The sequence below is a fragment of the Eumetopias jubatus genome, unplaced genomic scaffold (assembly GCF_037043125.1).
Source record: "Eumetopias jubatus isolate StellerSeaLion01/CBP00866 unplaced genomic scaffold, mEumJub1_p1.0 scaffold_13, whole genome shotgun sequence".
NCBI classification, from domain to species: Eukaryota; Metazoa; Chordata; class Mammalia; order Carnivora; family Otariidae; genus Eumetopias; species Eumetopias jubatus.
This window is the reverse complement of record NW_028274819.1, coordinates 106,667,183-106,687,699: the sequence shown is the minus strand read 5'-3', so window position 1 is coordinate 106,687,699 and position 20,517 is coordinate 106,667,183. Positions and strand designations below refer to the sequence as shown.

Sequence of the window (20,517 nt, the reverse complement as noted above, 5' to 3'; positions counted from 1 at the left end):
TTGGAGGACAGATGCAGAGACCTAACATGTGAATAATAGGAGTTCCAAAGGAGGGAAAGGAACAGATGCAGGAATGCATTAATTAAGGAAATAATAGAAGACACTTTCCTGGTTTGAAGAAAGACTCAAGTCTGCAAATTTAAAGTGCTCATGGAGTTTCAGGCAGAATTGATGGGGGGAAATTAAAAACAAACAAGCAAACAAAAACACACTTGGGCATGTTGTGGCAGAATTCCTAGGTTTAAGCATAAAAAAATGTAGAGGCTGTCAGACGTGAAAACTATGTGATGTACAAAGAAAAAGTTCAACACAAATTGGGAGAAGACAGGACATTGAGACTGAGGAATTCCATGCACAGAATGGAGGGAGGAGCATCCCAACCCCAAATCCCACCCCTTGCTGAGAGAGCCACCTGCCAGGGTGAGGGGAGGCTGGGAGCTACTCTGCAACCATCCAGGGCTTCTGTCACCCTTAGAGATTTATCTAAGGAAATACTTCGGGAAGGACTGTAAGTCGACAAAATGCAGAACAGAGTCTCCAGTGGGGCACAGATGGTGAGGAAACAGCATGAATGTGAGTCTCTGTCTCTACATACATATGTACGTGCGTGCGTGCATGTGTGTGTGTGTGTGTGTGTGTGTGTGTGTATTTTCCACGTAGATATATATAAGTCTGAATGGAAAATGATGGATGCCTGTGAATTTGTAGGGTCAGTGCTAAATAATGGTCACACAGATAGAAGAAAAATCCTACATGGAAAACCTACAAATGTCCAAAAGTACTAAACTCTGTCTCAATCCTTGGGAAGGGAGGAAGGAGCAGGTAGAGAAAGGAAGAAGAACTTTTCTTAAGTTTTTATCTGAGATAAGAGTGAGAAAGTAAAAGCATTATGAAGGTGGGAAAGGACAATCAGAAAATAAAATACTTTGATGGAGAGATATAGCTGAGCCCCGGTTTTTGTATTCACCGCAGAGAAAAGAAGCGTTCAATAGAAATGAGCAAAATGGGAGAGTAATACCTAGATGAGTGGGGAGATTGTGCTAGAACCTCTGCATTTCATAGGTAAAATGGAGAGAATTAATGGTACCTTGATCAACCCACCAAAATTAAGTGAAGAAAGGAAAAACGAAGTAACATAAATGGCATGCATGAGGTAAGATGAAAGAAATAAAATCAAAGATATCTGATATTCCATTAAGTATGAATGAGCTGGATTCATCTTTCAAAGACAAATATTGTCAGATTGGACTTTAAAAAGCAGATGTATCTTATTTCAAAGCACACTTAAAGCCAAGTGATTTGTTTAATGTTGAAAAGAAATGAAGAGGCAAGCAGATATCAGGAAAATGCATTCTTTTAAAAACGAAAAGGAAGGAAAGAGGAAAATGCGACAGTACTATCATAATTGGCAAAGCAACGTGTAAGATTAAAAGCATTAATCAGGACAAGAGGAAGATGATAAAACATTAACACCCTTTATGAAAAGGATGTAACAGTCATAAATCTGTATGTACCAGATACCTAAAAAGCTAAATATATCAACCAAACCCTATTAGAAATATTTTTTTAAAAATAAGGCATGAACACTGATTTTTAGTGGGTTAGTTTAGTAACTGCTTTTAATATATAAAATTTCTATTTTTGTTTATGCCTGTGTTCAATGCAGTTGGCCTGTTTATGTTTTGATGTAGCTCCTCAGACGCAGTCAGTCTGAGGAGAAAGGCATCTGTAGATATTAAGTTTAATTTTATAAAGATTCCAACCAAGTCTGCTTATCTTGAAAGTTGGTAATCTCCTCACTACTCTGCGTTGACATCCTTGGGCCAAGGAGATCCCAGCAAGAGGATCACAAGGCCCATTGGGGCAGAGGGTGGTGTGGGGGCACCTGGGGAGCCTCTCTGAGGGGATGTTCAGTCACTGAGAACGCAGCGAGGCCTCAGTTTGGGCCTTCGGGCTGGAGTGGCTGGTTCCTGAGGGGAGGGCTTTGACCTTCCTTCATACTGCAGCCCCACCCCCATGCCTCCCAGCAGAGGATAAAGAGCAGTGGACATCCTCAGTTACCCTGGAGTGACTCCCTGTCCCTTCTGCAGGCACAGGGCAAACAGTCATCTTTCTGCAGTTCAACCACAAACAGTTTTTGCACACGCCATATGCATAAGACTCTGTTCTGGGCTTTTTTTAGGGCGCTTTTTCCAGACTTCGCTCGGGTCTGGTGAGTGAGCCAAAGTTCTAGGACTCATGTGTGGCTTCCAGATGCTTCATACTCAAGGTTTGTCTGGCAACAGTCCCTAGCCAGTGCTGATCCATGACTTAGTTTCCAACAGGTTCAGGCAAAAATTAGAGATAAGTGCCAGAAAGTGAGTTTTTAGTGAAGGTAAACCTATTCCATTTAGAAGGTGTTCTTGATCTTCGTCTTAGGTCCTTCCTTGTTTTATCTTTAAAGTGACCAACATAATAAAATTAAAAAACAATAATAATAAAGTGGCCTTTCTTTTCTGAAATGATGGTAGATGACAAGGGCTTTTTTTTTTTTAAACAACTTACTTGAAAAGTAACAGTTTGACAACACTATGCCCCCCAAATAAATTAATGTATGGATGGATAAAAGATGTATTGCTCTGTGAATCCAAGTCTGTGGGGACCCCTGTTCTGTGTGGTTTCCTTTCTGTAGCTCTAGGGCTAGCCATGCCACAAGGATATAACGTTTCTGTGGTTGCCTTGCACTGTTTGCACGTGTACCTTGACCAGCAGTGGAAGGGGCCCAGTCATTCAAGGAGCCAGATTTACTCTGGAGGGGTGGGGGCTCCATAACAGTCCTGCCCTGGGAGGCTGGAAGAACACGTTGCATTGCTAAGCATCGCCGAACCTGATGATTCCTGGCCCTTTTTAAAATCCCTCATGGAGTCTGTCCCCACATGACCAACTGATGTCAAAAACCTAAATACTTGGTCCCCCGCGTATTCTACTTAGGAAACTCATCATAATCCAACGTCATTCTCGAAGGAAAATTGTCAGATACACCTAGAGCGATCATCACTAATATGACAAAGTTGCCCTGAATCTGTCTTCAAAATTCAAAAGGAAAAAGAGTGAAAATTGGAGGTTATAATTTTGCCAATATCAATCCAAAGAGAGACAAGTACCATCTTCATTTACATTATACTTTCATCCTCCAAAATTTCAAAAATGATTTCTGATTTTATCTCCATCATTTATTGATTAAAATGTTAGGGAGTTTACTTTAAACCCAAGTTGAGTTTGCAGGTTTCACTCTTTCAACATGGCACGTCACTTCTTTTCACCACAGGAGACAGCATGGTGTGGGCAACTTTGGTCTGTCTGACAGCAAGTATCTGAGCTTAAATCATGACTGAAAATTATTTATTAGCTGTGTTGCTTTCAGCAAGTCTAAGTTGAGTTTCATATCTGTAAAATGGGCATTATGGGACCAACACATAGTCGTGGGGTATCTGGCGTGAAATACTCAAGAAATGCTAGTCCTGCGTTTTAAAAATCCAGTTAGACTTCCAATTTTAATTCTAAATGAACTTTCACAGGATACCTCCTTTTCTGCTTGAATTATTTTAAAAATAAAATGATTGGGAGGAAGAGTTTAAATTTGCTTTTCAAGTTTGTGAAGAATTATACAAATGAGCCTGGAGTGAAACGGTTTTGTGCCAAATGTTTTGCCTACTCATAACGCCAAATACCCACAAATACGAACCACAGGTGGTCCGAGCTTTATTTTCACACCACTGTCTCTTTAAACAGTGTCCTTAGTACTGAGCTTTGGCGCTGAGTCATGACTGACTCAGAGGTTTATAAATACTGCTACTTGAATCACTTGGAATTTTCTTTAGTGGTCCCCTACTTCCCTTTCTAAGTTTCGATTAGACCTGACCCTGCAAAGGGAATGATATCTGATAAGTTCACTTCCCACGTTACTGGGGCTGCTAAGTCTCTATGACGTACGGGGTGCGTTTATAAGAGGGAACATTCTAAAAATAAGCTTAATATATTCTCATTCAGTTCACTATATAACTGATGTAACTTGAAGACAGTAAGCTACATTCATCAGTTGTCGCTAACAGCTTACTAAATGTCAGAGAGAGATGGAAATGTTCTAAATCAGGACACCACCCTTAATTCCTTACAAGAAAAGTTAGAATGCATACATTTTTATAGGGAAAAAATGCTTCAAAAAGATAATGTAAGTATATAACATTCAAAATGTATGCCTCATTTGGTGGAAATAGTTAAAAGGTAACACTCAGAAAAACAGCTAAGGTGCCATGTTGAAAGCAGCCGCAATGTTATCGCTGGTACGTGAAGTCATTTCAGTAAGGGATTTATCTGAGGATTAGGGGGTGAGGAATTATAGACGTAATGCACAAGTCAATACTGTTCTGAGTCAACTCATCCTCTATGCTCACAATAATGTACAGCGGCAAAGATAATCCGAAAATCTTTTACATTGCTTTTGTATTACAACATTATTTGCAGTAGATTTATTTTCCCAGTTACATTTAAAACTTGTTTGCTTTTCTGTGTATTCATTACCTGATAGATGGGGGAAAAAGATGCCCAATAGCATCCTCAAGGGCACAGGGAAGCCAGGGAGATAACATTTTGCCAGAGATAATCTGCAAAATAAATTGTGTCTGCAAGTGAGTGGGAGGTGTCTGGAGGGAAGCCAGTCACAATACCTGATGGCTCTGCAGTCTGTCAGCCACCCTCCAGGTGGCCCAAGGGATGAAGCACGCTTGCTAGCACACCTACTCACTACTATTGCTCTCCTTTCCTTCAGGCCCACACCCACTGCTCCAGAGAGATTGTGGTTAAAGCATTGTGGATGACAGGCCTCAAAAAAGGATCATCCTAACTGTGGCCCAGGTAAGAAAGCCTCCCTGGGTCCTGGGTGAGAGCCCCTGGGCTTCTTTGAGGCCAGAGGAATCTTGAAACGATGAATCATGAGACACATTTGAGATGTTTGTTTGTTTGTTTGTTTTTCTGGAAGGCCTGCAATCACCCTAAAAATGGAACGCATTGTAGAACAGACCTATGTATGTTCAATGGTGGCAGGATCTACATAGAATTCTGCTTCGTGGTGTTCTGGGAAAAACCTTTCAACTCGCCAGCTGTACTGTTCAGTATGGCTCTATACCTCATTGTGCTTTTGAATATGTTGGTGGTGTCTTCGTGTGTTCTGGACCATCAACAGAGCCTACAATTCAAAATCAGATATTGTCTTTGCAGAAAATCTTTGTTGACATTCTTATGGTAGCCAAAGAGGTGTCATTGTGATTGCAAAAAACCAGAGTGATCCAAAATCCAGTATTTGTAAAAGAGCAATTGGCTTGCAAGGAGACAAAATGTTCCCCAATAGTTCATCAGATTTCTTTAAAAGTCATAGTTATGTGCCATGGGTCATGTTTGATTAGAAGGTGATAATCTACAGAACTCCACAGACTCCAGGTCCTATGGACCTCTTCCATATGGACTAATCAGAGGGTGGATCTTAAGATTTGGCCTCTGAATGATTTTGGATTTCTAAGTGACAGCCCTAACAGCCACAGATTTTCTGATGATTAGCCAGCATGTATTCTTTTGACTTGATTGTTGTCTTCTGCTCAACTGAATTTATCATTGCCACTGAAATCATTTACTTACCAATAAAATATTTACTCTTCAAAAGAAAGGAGCACCCCCAAGTTTGGGGGATCGAAGTCCACAGAAAATTGACACTAACCAGTTGAAAACTGAATGAGCTAAGGCCACCTTGCTGAGGGTGACCAGAAAAAAAGAATTATCAAAGGAATCTTTCTGACTCTTAAGAAAGAGATGAACTCAATATATGTTGAGAAAACAAAACAAAAAAAAAAAAAAGAAGAAGAAGATAGCAGGAGGGGAAGAATGAAGGGGGGGAATCGGAGGGGGAGACGAACCATGAGAAAGGATGGACTCTGAGAAACAAACTGAGGGTTCTAGAGGGGAGGAGGGTAGGGGGATGGGTGAGCCTGGTGATGGGTATTAGAGAGGGCACGTTCTGCGTGGAGCACTGGGTGTTACGCCCAAACAATGAATCATGGAACACTACATCCAAAACGAATGATGTAATGTATGGTGATTAACATAACAATAAAAAAGATTAAAAAAAGATGAACTGTGAATGAATTTTTTTGCAAAAAAAAATCTCTGTAATCATTTGAATTCTGGGGAAGGTGATGCTGGAGCTCCTAGCTTCAAATCCTCCTCCCAGAAACAGACAAAATCATAAAAGCAAAATACCAAAAACAAGTCCTCAGGGCTGAAAGTGAGATGTTGCCAAGAGAGAGGGTTATCTGATCTATAAAGTCAAGGAGAGACACAGGATCCAAAGATCTCACCTGAAGCCGATGAGGTTCTCCCGCTCTGGAGGTGGGGCTTGCCACAAGAAGCGAAGCAGGTCTTGACAGATCTCTCCAGCAATCCCTGATAACGAGCGTGAGAGCTAGAGGTGAAGGTGAGCAACCTATGGGACAGATGCATAGATCCAGAGGTTGCAGGAGCAGGGCAGAAAAACAAGCCAGAGGGTATAACAGAAAACCTCAAAGCCTCCTCGGGGTCTCAATAGCAGCCCAGATTCCTTCTGACATGGAGAAGGAACTTTCCTAAAATGGGGAAGGAGGCAGGACCCTCAACCCCATTCTGAAAGGGCAAAAATGACCATGAGAAATATGTAGAGCACTCCCATGGAGACACTTTCTATGGGAATTAACCGCAGCGTATTTGGGAGCGGGACCACCAATGAGATTCTGCCAGCTCTGTCTTCTCTCGTCCAGAATTTTACCTGCCTGACCATTTCCTCCTGATATATTAAAATGCACTCTCAAATTACAGCTATTGGGGACACTGTACGTAGAGAGACGTCCATCTGCAATGACAAGTCAAGCTCCCAGTTTGGTGGGTAAAAGCCCAAGGGAAGATCCCAGAGAAAGCTGTGCCCATCATGTGTACTTGGAGGCTGAACAAAAAAACAAGTGTAAACTATCTGCAATAATTTCAGCAAAGAGTGGAAACACAAATTCCGTGACACACATCAATTCCCTCCCATCATGACCCACATGTGACCCCATTCCCTCCCTACCCTATTGAGGCTGTGGAACAATCCAGCCCCTAACCTTATGCAACACCCAGCACTCCAGGTTATCTATGAGAAGATTAAAAATGAAAACAACAACAACAAAAAAACAGACTGGAGTCAGACATCTTCTCTCCAACATTCAATGCCAAAAGTAAAGGGAATCCCATAATTTTTAAAGGAAACCGCCATGACTCATGAGTTCTACAATTCAGTAAAGTGTCCTTTTCATATAGCAATAATGGAAAAATCTTATCAAATATGCAAATCTTCAGAAAATACACAACTGGGCGCCTGGGTGGCTCAGTCGGTTAAGCATCTGCCTTCGGGTCAGGTCATGGTCCCAGGGTCCTGGGATCGAGCCCCGCATCGGGCTCCCTGCTCGGCGGGAAGCCTGCTTCTCCCTCTCCCACTCCCCCTGCTTGTGTTCCCTCTCTAGCTCTCTCTCTCTCTCTCTCTCTGTCAAATAAATAAGTAAAATCTTTAAAAAAAAATACACAACCCATGTACTCAACTTAGGAGGACAGTTTGAGGGTATATACCAGTGGCAGAGAGGAGGTGCACATGAAGAAGTCACAGGTTCAGGTACAGTGGCATGAAAGGCCCAGGTACATGAATTAAAACATGTAACCAAATCTAAATGACCTGGCACATAAGGTTATAAAACAAGATGCAAATGTAATTCTTAAAAGTAGAAATAATCAATTCTAGGGGCACCTGGATGCTTCCATCGCCTAAGGGTCCAACTCTTGGTTTCGGCTCAGGTCATGATCTCCAGGTCCATCAACCCAACCTCAGAGCCCCCCAACATCGCCCCCCCCCGCTCCTTCCCCCACTCGTGCTATCTATCTCTGAAATGAATAAATCTTTAAAGGAAAGAAATAATAAATTCTAAAAGACTACTATTTTAACAATTCAGTAATTATCCAGGAAGAACGCCCAGAGGATACCAAGAAAAACCTGTGAAATGGAAAGAAATGTTATCCCTAATAAATTCTTCATCTTAATAGCTATCAGTCATTAGCTATTACTTCATGCTAATAACCTGAGAAAGCTGGTACCTAAGGATTTAAAAGAAATCATTGGTGAAACTAAATATGGGCTTTAATCCATAAAATCACTGGAAGAAAATTAAAGACGAAAAACCACAGACCCTGACCATATCAAGATAGAGAATAGAAGCAGTGAGAAGGCAGAAACATGAAATAAAAGAAGTAGTAAGCCTATCTTATAAAAATAAATGTAAAGGAAATAATCTCGCTATTAGAAGAAGTGATTTTTAATTGGGTCAGAAAACAAAATCCAACTCTGTATTGTGTGTAAGAGATATACTCAAAAGTAACTCAGAAAAGTTAAGATAAACAGTGGACTAAAGATACGTGATGTCAATATTCACTGAAAAAAAAAAAACGGGTTACAATGCAAACATCAAAGTAGAACTTAAGGAAAAAAGCATTAAATAGAACAGAGTCACTTTTGTCAAAAAGTGCAAACTCACAAGGAATGTTATCCATCATAAAATGATGTGCCCAGTAACATTCCATAATAGACATCGTTTAAAAGTTTAAAAATAGAGGGGCACCTGGGTGGCTCAGATGGTTGAGCGTCTGCCTTCGGCTCAGGTCATGATCCCAGGGTCCTCGGACCGAGTCCCACATCGGGTTCCCTGCTCAGCGGGAGTCTGCTTCTCCCTCTCCCTCTGCTCTCCCCCTGCTCATGCTCTTTCTCTCTCTGTATCTCTGTGTCTCGAATAAATAAAATCTTTAAAAATAAAAAAATAAAAGTTTAAAAATAGATTACTGCAGATGTGAGGAAATTAACGTAATTAGTGCATTCCTATAAGATTAGGTTGATAAAAATAACCATTGAATAATAAAACCGCTTAAATGTCTTCATAAATGCCATATTTATAGAGGGTACGGCTCCTTTCCAAGCTGCTGTGGAATATACACAGAATCTTGCCGCATGTTGGGTAGCAGCGGAAGTCTCAACAATTTCAAACCACTGAAGTGGTACAGACCTTATCTGACCATAATGCAGAAATAAATTAGAAATAATCATTAAAAGAGTGCCTAAGTGGCCCAGTAGGTTGTGTCTGGCTTCGGCTCAGGTCATGATCTCAGGGTAGGGGTTGAGCCCAGCATTGAGCTCTAGCCCCACATTGAGCTCCCTGCTTAGTGGGCAGTCCGCTTCTCCCTCTCACTCTGCAGCGCCCCCTGCTTGTGTTCTCTCTCTCTCTCTCTCTGTGTCAAATAAATAAAATCTTTAAAAAAAGAGAGAGAGAGAGAAAGAATCGTTAAAAAAAATAAGAAAATCTCCAATTAATTGGAAATTTTAAAAGGAAAAAATGGAAAGAAGAAAGGGAGAGAGGGAGGGCAGGAGGGCATGCTGTGTAGGGAAAGAACACTTGTTTACCTAAGTCTTGGGCCAAAGAGGAAATAAAACCTTCAATTGGAGATATTAATTATAACATAATGTTAGTTATAATATGGATATTAATTACAATTAAACATTACATATGAAAATTTACAGGATATAATTCTAGGTCCATTCTTAGAGAAAAATGCATCACCTTACTTGCTTTCCTTAATTACCAGGTTACTTCTCGTCATTTTTCCTTTTTAATTGATCTTGAATGTCTGTTCAAAGGATTATGACAACAAGAGAAAAAGATAGAAAAAAATGTAGCCAACATGAGGTACAGATAAATCACCGAAGGAATTTTTTAGCATGGGCAGACTTGATCATGTCAATCATTGCGGGCTTCGTGGTCTCTCCAGGTTAGGGAGAAAATGACATGACATTTTATGATCCAAATAGTCACAGCTCTGGAAACAGACTTCCCCATTTCCTAATGAATGATGAACTTTGGAAGCAGATTGAAACAATCCCTGTGACCCCATGAAATGACTCACAGAGCTTTCCCTACAACCCAGCCATTGTTCGAAGCACTTCTCATGTATTAATTCATTTAATCCTCACCACAAACTAATGATACGATACACTACACCAATGTGAGCTTCTTTCCAAGCTCTAAATTATTTTATTACTTAAAGATTTTATTCTCTGCCCTCCCCACCTCCAATTTATAAAAATGTGTGGCCCTTTTCTAATCTCGTAACTAATCACCCAGCAAAGCATTTTGTGTAATCAAGGCCTCTTATTTTTCCAGAAGCCATGTGCCCTCTGTTTTTCTAATATATCCACCATGTGTTCCTCGGACGACCGTCCCAGATCTGTTGCTGTTGTCTAAAACTACCAGAAAGGACCGAGCTTATTAAAATTGTCTTCTTTGGATTTAAAGAATGTAGTGTTTCCCTTCGAGGTGATGGTCACAATTTTTCCCATTTGTGATGACAGAGATGAATCAGGGTCTTGACATATGTTGAAATAATAGAACTTTTCCTTTTTAACTATATACTTATGGGGAGCAAAATCAAATAAAGAGAGCCAATGGATGTTAAAAGCAGCATTCAATTCTGGTACACAGTTGCAACTAACCAAGGAACAGCTGCAATGATATTTTGTAATGAATCTTGTTTTAATATTTCACAGAAAAGTATTAAAATTAAAAATTAGATGAGTATTGCTTAGCAATCAAAAATCGTCCTCTGAAGCCTCTACAGAATCAGCCTGAGAGGTCACTGCAGACTCTCCTAGCTCTCTAAAGATAATTAGTTTCTTTTGAATAATGCTTAAAGGAAAATCGTCTTTTAGCTCTATGAGTGTGTTAATCTTCTGGGATTTATTTTTCCCCCCAAACAGGAAATTTCTCTGAAACTCTATGGTGCAAAACTACAAAAAGAAAGGGGAGAAAAAAATCCTAGACTAATGAACAAATAAGAAATCAAAATTGCTTGTTTCATTCAACTACATTATCCCTTATTATGTCTGAGACCTACCATACTTTAATTTTTTACTAGCTAGAAATGAGAGGAGAATGCTTTTAACAGAAGTTGGAAATGCACATATTCGGGTGCTCAACAAAGCCCGGCATTAGCACATTCTGTCAGAATGTGGAGTGGATTCAGTAAAATGGACCCTCCTAGGCTAGTGAAGAGACATTTAGAGACAGAAGAGGGGTATATCTTGCTCCAGGATTTTATCATCCTTCATCCTTCATTTCCCAGCATCCATTGAATATCAGTTTATTGGTTAGTACATTCATTCAACATACATCCCTTGTAATGATTTCTAGTTGTTATTCCTGCCACTAGTAAACTATTATATTAGTGGTGATGGTGGTGATTTTATTATTATTAGTCATTAGAAAAAGAGTCATTTCCCCTCTCAGAAGGACTGCATCCAATGTAGAATCTCCTCCCAGGTTACTGCCAGGGCTCTCCTTCCCTAGAGTAAGAAGCATTGTTGCTATGCTGGGCAGAGTCAAACGGGCAGCATCTAAGTCCAGCAAAACGTAAAAGGTGCCATATCTTAAGAAGACAGATCATAACCCTGAATTCAGTGTAGCACATGAAACCACACCCCTAGAATCTAAAAATTTGTCATGAACCAGAGTCTGGCCTCCCTGTCCTCTGAGGGGAACTCTGGAAATAAGACGCACAGCCCACGAGTATGGTGGAAGGACTGACCGTAAGAGAGTGCTCACCAATTTGCGTTGCATCAGATTGGTCTTATTCTATATCAGAAATGTGGTGTCCTTGTGGGGACCCATGATAAATAGGCTTTTCCAGAGAATTTTGCAAATACAGTTATTGAAATGATGACATGTATGTGCTGGCATAGGAGGATACAAATACTGTGAAGGACATTTTGGTTAGAACTTCCACTTCTGGGGGCGCCTGGGTGGCTCAGTTGGTTAAGCCACTGCCTTCGGCTCAGGTCATGATCCTGGAGTCCTGGGATCGAGTCCCGCATCAGGCTCCCTGCTCAGCGGGGAGTCTGCTTCTCCCTCTGACCTCCCCCCTCTCATGCTCTCTCTCTCTCTCTATCTCATTCTCTCTCTCAAATAAATAAATAAAATCTTTAAAAAAAAAAAAAGAACTTCCACTTCTGGTTGTGAGATAGTAACGGGCTCTAGAATTACCCTCCCACCATAAACAACTAGAAAAGTGGACCAAAAAAATAACATCAGCAGCAGTTTCAATGCTGAACCACAAGTAACACAGCACTGTGGTGTCTTCAAGAAGGGAAACACGTATGGGATGAGCCCTACAGTTACCTCACTGTTAGCCTGGAGACAATTTCTGGAGGACAGGGTGGGGCAGGAAGGCCAAGCAGGACCCAGAAGCATCCATGAGTTGAGCACTAGAGAAGAGGGAGATGTGTAGAGAAAGAGCACCAGAAATCTGCCTAGGAATCTGCCTGAATTGTGGACTGAATACCAACCTTCACAGGCAATGGATAAAACTTCACAAGGCCAGGAAAAATTAACTTCTGGGGACAAGTAATTACCAGGCAACTTGAAACAGGATGAGTCCCAGAGCTCACACAGGACTGAGAATCATTCAAGTTCCCAAAAACCAGAGTAAAGAGACACTGGTGAATGCATAGGGCATTTAGTCAAGATCCCAGAGAGCTCATGCCTTGTAGTAGGACAAAATTAACCACAGAGAAAAAGCTACTCTAGATATTTACATTAAGGAGTTTAAAACAAGCCTTGATCTAATCTGCATGTAATTTAATTGCATGCTAGAATGAAGTCCAACCTTCTTCAAAGAAATACGATAAAACCCAGCACTAAATAACATAAAATTCACCATGTTCATCATCCAAAAAAATTACCATAAGAATAAACATAAAAATGAGCAGAAAAAAAAATGCGATTCACAATGAAGAGAAAATAAGTTAATGGAAATATTATCGAAAATAACAGAGATGATAGAATTAACAGCCAAGAATACTGAAACGGGTATTATAAATATCTTCAATATGCTTAAGTGTCTATAGGAAAAGATGAACATATGAGAATTTCTAGATGGAACTTCCAGAGAGGAAAAATAAAATCCTATCCATTGGATAGGATTAATATCAAATTGGACATTGCAGAAGGAAAGATTGGTGAACTCGATGATGTAGCAAAAATTTATCCAAAATGAAACAAAGAAAAAAGAATGAGGAAAAAAATTGGACCCTGAGTGACATATGGGAAGATATCTAACAGTCTAAGATACATGTGTTTGAAGAAATAATGGCCAAAAGTGTTCCAAATTTGTTCAAAACTATAAAGGCATTTACCCGAGAATTTCAACAAACAGCAAGATACACACACACACACACACACACACACACACACACACACAGAAAACACCAACCCACAACATAATCAAATTACTGAAAAACAACAACAAAGAGAAAATCCTACAGTTATCTAAAGAAAAAAAGGCACCTTACATAGAACGGAACAAAATTAAGAATGACCATACCCTTCTCATCAAGGACTATGCAAGCCAAAAGAAAATTATATTAGTATCTACTGCAGCTTAACAAATCACCTCAAAACTAGTGGCTTTAAACCACACAATAACATATTATCTCTCACAATTTCTGTATGTAAGGAATTTGGGACTGGCTCATGTAGGCAGCTCTGGTAGGGCATCTATGAGATTTCTGGACTGGGGCTAGAGAATCCACTTCCAAGGTGTATCAGTCTCCTGTCTGACAAGTTGATTGATGCTGACAAGTTTGTTTCTCTCCAAGTGGGCCACTTGGTGAGACTGCTTGCGATCCTCATGTCATGGTGAGTGGCTGTGTCCAGAATGAGTGTTCCAAGAAACCCAGGGGCAAGATGCGCTGACTACATAACCAGTCTGAGAAGTGACAGACATCATGCAGTTTCAATCATATTCTGTTGATCACATGGGTTAGCCCTAATTCAGCAGGGGTCAGAGCTACACAAACACGTGAGCACAGGAGGTGAAGAGCATTGACAGCCATCTTGGAGGCTGGCTGCCATAACCATAGAACATTTTTTGAGTGCTTGAGAGAAAAAAAAAGAAAAACCAAAAACTTCAACTCAGTACTTTATATGTGATAAAATCTTTCAAAGATGAAAGCAAAATAAAGAATTTATCAAGTAAAAACTGTGAGACGTGCCACCGGTGACCCTGCACTGCAAGAAATATTAAAGTGCTTCTGACAAAAGGAAAATACACCAGATGAAAACTTGATTCTACCCAAAGAAATAAAGAGTGCTGGAAATGATAAATATGTACATGTCAAATACATTTTTTCTCAATTTTACATTTCCATAGAAGATAATTGACCACTTAAAACAAAAATCATAACAATAATATATTGGAGTGTTCGTGTACTTAGGTATAAGATGGTAGAACAACAATACATGAAGAGTAGAGGGAGAAAATGGAAATGCGCTATTGTCTGATCTTTGTGTTATATGTGAAGTGGCGTAATATTTCATGAATTTGCACTGTGATGAATTAAAGATGCACATTGTGAACATTAGAACAACCGCTAGAAAATATGTATCTGAGTAAATTTCAGAAGTTTACTTGAGATAAAAAGGGATATTTCATCATAATAAAATGAAGTCAATTCATCAAGAAGACAACAACGTCAGGAATGTGTAGATTTGATAAAATACAACCCTGACACCCGACCAAGTGAAAATCTACAGAAGGCACCAGAGAAATAAACAAATCTCTCATGTCTAAAGTCAAGAAGTCTCTCTAGACACAGTGTTGGTGAGGATGCGAAGCAACTTGAACTGTCACACGCTGCTAGTGAGAATGTAATAAGGTACAACTGTTTGGAAAACTAGCAGTTTCTTAAGAATTTCTCTGGGTTCATGTCGCCTCTCTGGCCAAGTCTGGGCAGAAGTAGTCAGCCCGCCAGCTAGCACCTGCCAAGGACGCTGTCGCAGAGGAAACTCTACAGAAGGAGGAACACAGGAAACTCTAGAGAAGACAAATCCCATCCAAAGAGATCAAAAAAGAATGGTTGCTTGGGAACGAGGGGGGGGAAGACTGGCCAGGAAGAAGCATGAGGGAAGCTTTTGAGGGGGTGACTACACTTGTCGAAGTTCATCCAACTCTAAACTGAAAGCGAATGGCTCATATTGTATGCAAAGTATGCTTTAATACAATTTTTTTTTAATTTTTTTATTGTTATGTTAATCACCATATATTACATCATTAGTTTTTGGTGCAGTGTTCCATGATTCATTGTTTGTTCATAACACCCAGTGCTCCATGCAGAACGTGCCCTCCTCAATACCCATCACCAGGCTAACCCATCCCCCTACCCCCTCCCCTCTAGAACCCTCAGTTTGTTTTTCAGAGTCCATCATCTCTCATGGTTCGTCTCCCCCTCTGACATACTCCCCTTTTCTTCCTCTCCTGTTATCTTCTTCTTTTTCTTTTTTCTTAAAATATGTTGCGTTATTTGTTTCAAAAGTACAGATCTGTGATTCAACAGTCTTGCACAATTCACAGCGCTCACCATAGCACATACCCTCCCCAATGTCTATCACCCAGCCACCCCATCCCTCCCGCCCCCAACCACTCCAGTAACACTCAGTTTGTTTCCTGAGATTAAGAATTCCTCGTATCAGTGAGGTCATGTGATACATGTCTTTCTCTGATTGACTTATTTCACTCAGCATAACACCCTCCAGTTCCATCCACGTCGTTGCAAATGGCAAGATCTCATTCCTTTTGATGGCTGCATAATATTCCATTGTGTATATATACCACATCTTCTTTATCCATTCATCTGTCGATGGGCATCTTGGCTCTTTCCACAGTTTGGCTATTGTGGACACTGCTGCTATAAACATTGGGGTGCACGTACCCCTTCGGGTCCCTACATTTGTATCTTTGTGGTAAATACCCAGTAGTGCAATTGCTGGATCGAACAGTAGCTCTAATTTCAACTGTTTGAGGAACCTCCATACTGTTTTCCAGAGTGGTTGCACCAGCTTGCATTCCCACCAACAGTGTAGGAGGGTTCCTCTTTCTCCACATCCCCGCCAACATCTGTCGTTCCCTGACTTGTTAATTTTAGTCATTCTGACGGGTGTGAGGTGGTATCTCATGGAGGTTTTGATTTGGATTTCCCTGATGCCGAGTGATGTTGAGCACTTTTTCATGTGCCTGTTGGCCATTTGGATGTCTTCTTTGGAGAAATGTCTGTTCATGTCTTCTGCCCATTTCTTGATTGGATTATTTGTTCTTTGGGTGTTGAGTTTGATAAGTTCTTTATAGATTTTGGATACTAGCCCTTTATCTGATATGTCATTTGTAAATATTTTCTCCCATTCTGTCGGTTGTCTTTTGGTTTTGTGGACTGTTTCTTTTGCTGTGCAAAAGCTTTTTATCTTGATGAAATCCCAATAGTTCATTTTTGCCCTGGCTTCCCGTGCCTTTGGCGATGTTTCTAGGAAGAAGTTGCTGCGGCTAAGGTCGAAAAGGTTGCTACCTGTGTTCTCCTTTAGGATTTGGATGGACTCCTGTCTCACGTTTAGGTCTTTCAACCATTTGGAGTCTATTTTTGTGTGTGGTGTAAGGAAATGGTCCAGTTTCATTCTTCTGCATGTGGCTGTCCAATTTTCCCAACACCATTTGTTGAAGAGACTGTCTTTTTGCCATTGGACATTCTTCCCTGCTTTGTCAAAAATAAGTTGACCATAGAGTTGAGGGTCCATTTCTGGGCTCTCGATTCTGTTCCATTGATCTATGTGTCTGTTTTTGTGCCAGTACCATACTGTCTTGATGATGACAGCTTTGTAATAGAGCTGGAAGTCCGGAATTGTGATGCCGCCAGCTTTGCTTTTCTTTTTCAGTATTCCTCTGGCTATTCTGGGTCTCTTCTGGTTCCATACAAATTTTAGGATTATTTGTTCCATTTCTTTGAAAAAAGTGGATGGTATTTTGATGGGGATTGCATTGAATGTGTAGATTGCTCTAGGTAGCATTGACATCTTCACAATGTTGATTCTCCCAATCCAAGAGCATGGAACGTTTTTCCATTTCTTTGTGCCTTCTTCAATGTCTTTCATGAGTATTTTATAGTTTTCTGAGTACAGATCCTTTGCCTCTTTGGTTAGATTTATTCCTAGGTATCTAATGGTTTTGGGTGCAATTGTAAATGGGATCGACTCCTTGATTTGTCTCTCTTCTGTCTTGTTGTTGGTGTATAGGAATGCCACTGATTTCTGTGCATTGATTTTATATCCTGCTACTTTACTGAATTCCTGTATGAGTTCTAGCAGTTTTGGGGTGGAGTCTTTTGGGTTTTCCACATATAGTATCATATCATCTGCAAAGAGTGAGAGTTTGACTTCCTCTTTGCCGATTTGGATGCCTTTGATTTCTTTTTGTTGTCTGATTGCTGTGGCTAGGACTTCTAATACTATGTTGAATAGCAGTGGTGAGAGTGGACATCCCTGCCGCGTTCCTGACCTTAGGGGAAAAGCTCTCAGCCTTTCCCCATTGAGAATTAATACAATTTATTTTTAAAAAACACTTTGGCCTCATCGTGTGTCTGGTATATGTTGTACATACAACTCAAGGCTTCCTGAGATTAGTTTGTCACCTTAAATAGATCAAATAACTTCTGTATGTCCTAATTATTTAGAAAGGTGAAGTCAAAGCCATCTGCTTAAATTAAACTAAAAAGCTGAGATTTAACATACCTACGTTGCACTCTTTGAAAAAGAGTTTTATTTAAAAAATGTATAGTTGCTGGGCGCCTGGGTAGCTCAGTCAGTTAAGCGTCTGCCTTCGGCTCGGGTCATGGTCCCAGGGTCCTGGGATCGAGTCCCTCATGGGGCTCCCTGCTCGGCAGGGAGCCTGCCTCTCCCTCTCCCTCTGCCTGCAGCTCCCTCCAGTTTGTGCTTGCTCCCTCTCTCTGAAAAATAAATAAAGTCTTAAAAATAAAATAAAATAAAAATGTATAGTTGTTGCATATAATTTTCAAATGTGAGTTTGCTTTCAAATAAAGGTATTTTTCTGCTAAAAGTTGCTTACAAATACTCCCTTGTAAAATCTTAAAAGGAAAATGAAACCAGGACAAACAACTCAAAATCTATGCAACGTTCTAATCTGAGCAACAACAATAACAGAAACAACAATAATCCTGGTAGAAAATACCAGTTCCCTCAAAGTGACGTTTTATTCCTAATAAATAAAGAAATGCTATTATAAATATGGAAATCTCCCCCAAAGCTCAAGTTTTATGAGGAAGGCAGGTGAAGAAGGACTGAGTTTCCCCATTTACAGGGAGAAAGGGCAAATGCTCAGAGATCATACGAGCCACCCTGTAAGTATTTCTAAGATTGAGCACGTGGCCAGGCTGAGGGTTGGGTAACAGGACGGATGGACAACATGCACAATGCTGTATTCTCGAACACTGTGCTGTGTACAGCTCTGTGAGCAGATTTTGTCTTCAACTGCATTACTTGATTGCAGTTAAAATGCTGGGGGAAAAAATAAAGTGCTGGAGAAATTCTACATCATCAAAGACTGTGACTTTCACTGTCTATGGGCACCATTCTCCAATTTACCAATCATGCATGAGCCAGTCTGACTTAGAGAGACACGTGTCAGAGAAGCAGAATAGAGTGTACTTTTTTGTTTAATCTTTGAGCTCAAAAGTCAATTTCTTGGGAAAACTTTCCCTGCCCTCTTGCCCCAGGCCAGGGCAGACCCAGCCAGGCTCACATTCCCAGAGCTGTCTGTACTTTTCCTTCATATTTATATCCTTGTGAAATTACCTTTCCCACTGAATTATCAGGTGCCGTTTTCCTCACCACCGTATCCTCAGCACCTGCCATAGTGCCTAGGCTCAAGAGCCAACCCAGTAATTGTTGACTGAAGGATTTACTTAATTAATTAAATGTTAAGATGCCATTAAAGTAAAACCTTACTTGCTCTCAGCTATGGCGGTTATAAAATTAAACTTTACAATACTGTTCATTTTCCTTATGCCCTCGTTCTCTTTGTGTTTAAAATAAGAGACAGAAATCCCAGATTATGTATGGATCTACCCTGTTGGTGACAGTGACAAAAACCAGTGGGAAGACACAGGAAGAAAGATAACAAGTTTGAAAGATGAATAAAAAAAAACAATTGTCACTGTGGCTACCAGATCTCCATCGTAAACAATTATCAAGTGAGCCTGCTTAGATCAAGGTAAGCCCCACCTGACTTCACCTGTCAAACCCATCTCTAGGGCTGAATTAAGAAAGTTGTTAAAAACAATACTATTACAACAATTTGTTTCCACAAAATTCACTTGGTGATTTACCACCTACTTTACTTCTTGTGGAAAATGGCACTATAGAGGCATTTGTCTCACGTGGATTAGACCACAGCACATACACAGCTTTGTGATGAGTAGAGGGAGAAAAGGAATCGGTATAATAAATATTGCTTTAGTTTTTTCCCCCCACCAAAATGCTATGCCATTGTTCTTTCCTCAAAACTCTACAGTGTTGAGATGCCTGGCTGGCTTAGTAGGAAGAGTATGTGGGACTCTTGATCTTGGGGTTGGGAGTTTGAGCCCCACGTTGGGCGTGAAGCCTACTTAAAAAAAAAAAAAAAGATTGTTCCAAAATTCTACAGATTATTGAGGTTAAAATAATGATACAAGTCACTGATGAACAAAGTAAGGCCCAGAGAGGCTACACAGGATCTTGCCCAAGGTCATCTGATGATTTTATGGAAGAGCTGGGGTAAGAATGCAGATGGTCAGACTCCCTGTTCAGTGGGACTGAGTGAGTTTTAGTTGATCCTGAGTCTTCACTCTTTGTAGGGATTTCTGCCTGTTCTCCCTCTCTCTCTTCTTTTTAGAATTGGGTTTTGATTTCTGAAAATCTTCCATAAATCACCACAACCCGATATGAAAATTTAATGCTTTTATTCTGCTATATTGCCATTTGCCAGGTTATTTCTTCCATGTATGGAAGGTGAAACACAGGAAGCTCATACACAAAATGCACACACCAAAAAATAGGGGTTATAGCCAGGGGGAAAAAGAAGTTGTTTTGAACATACAATTTAAAGTAATAATTAAGGCAAAGTCATGTTCCTGAATTCCAAATTTTCCATCACTCTTAGAGAGACATCAACCTAGTCAACTAGGGATCAATTTTATTGCCTTCAGATGTGGCTTAAGGCTTGGGAACTGGTCCTAAGTGCTTTGCCAGACAACTAGCGAACTGGATCCAGGGAGGGTTCTGGTGTCAAGTTCCAAATTAAAGGTCCTAAAGTAACATAAACTCAGACCCACACAGTTTGAGGGCTCCTCTCAAAAGCAAGATAGATGGACCCTCACCCCAGAGTAAACTTGGACTTTCCTTTCAGAGATTTATGCTCCAAAGAGTCTTCACAATTGGGTGATAGAAGAAAGAATGCATCTGGAAGACGAGCGCTTACTCGGGGGCAGGATCTCGTGGTTCTGAGCACGAACCCAGG

At 40.4% G+C, this 20,517-nt stretch overlaps 2 pseudogenes across 1 annotated transcript in view; both read left to right on the top strand.

The window, feature by feature from the left end:
- LOC114211333 (elongation factor 1-alpha 1 pseudogene) overlaps positions 1-19,136 on the top strand; it is a 46,251-nt pseudogene extending 27,115 nt beyond the window's left edge. Inside the window, exons 6-7 of the transcript XR_015766702.1 lie at positions 4,808-4,893; positions 19,057-19,136. The product of XR_015766702.1 is annotated as an elongation factor 1-alpha 1 pseudogene (transcript). The remainder of the gene's footprint in view (positions 1-4,807; positions 4,894-19,056) is intronic.
- LOC114211238 (mitochondrial inner membrane protease subunit 1 pseudogene) lies at positions 5,024-5,809 on the top strand (annotated as a pseudogene).
- Positions 19,137-20,517: the final 1,381 nt, after the last annotated feature.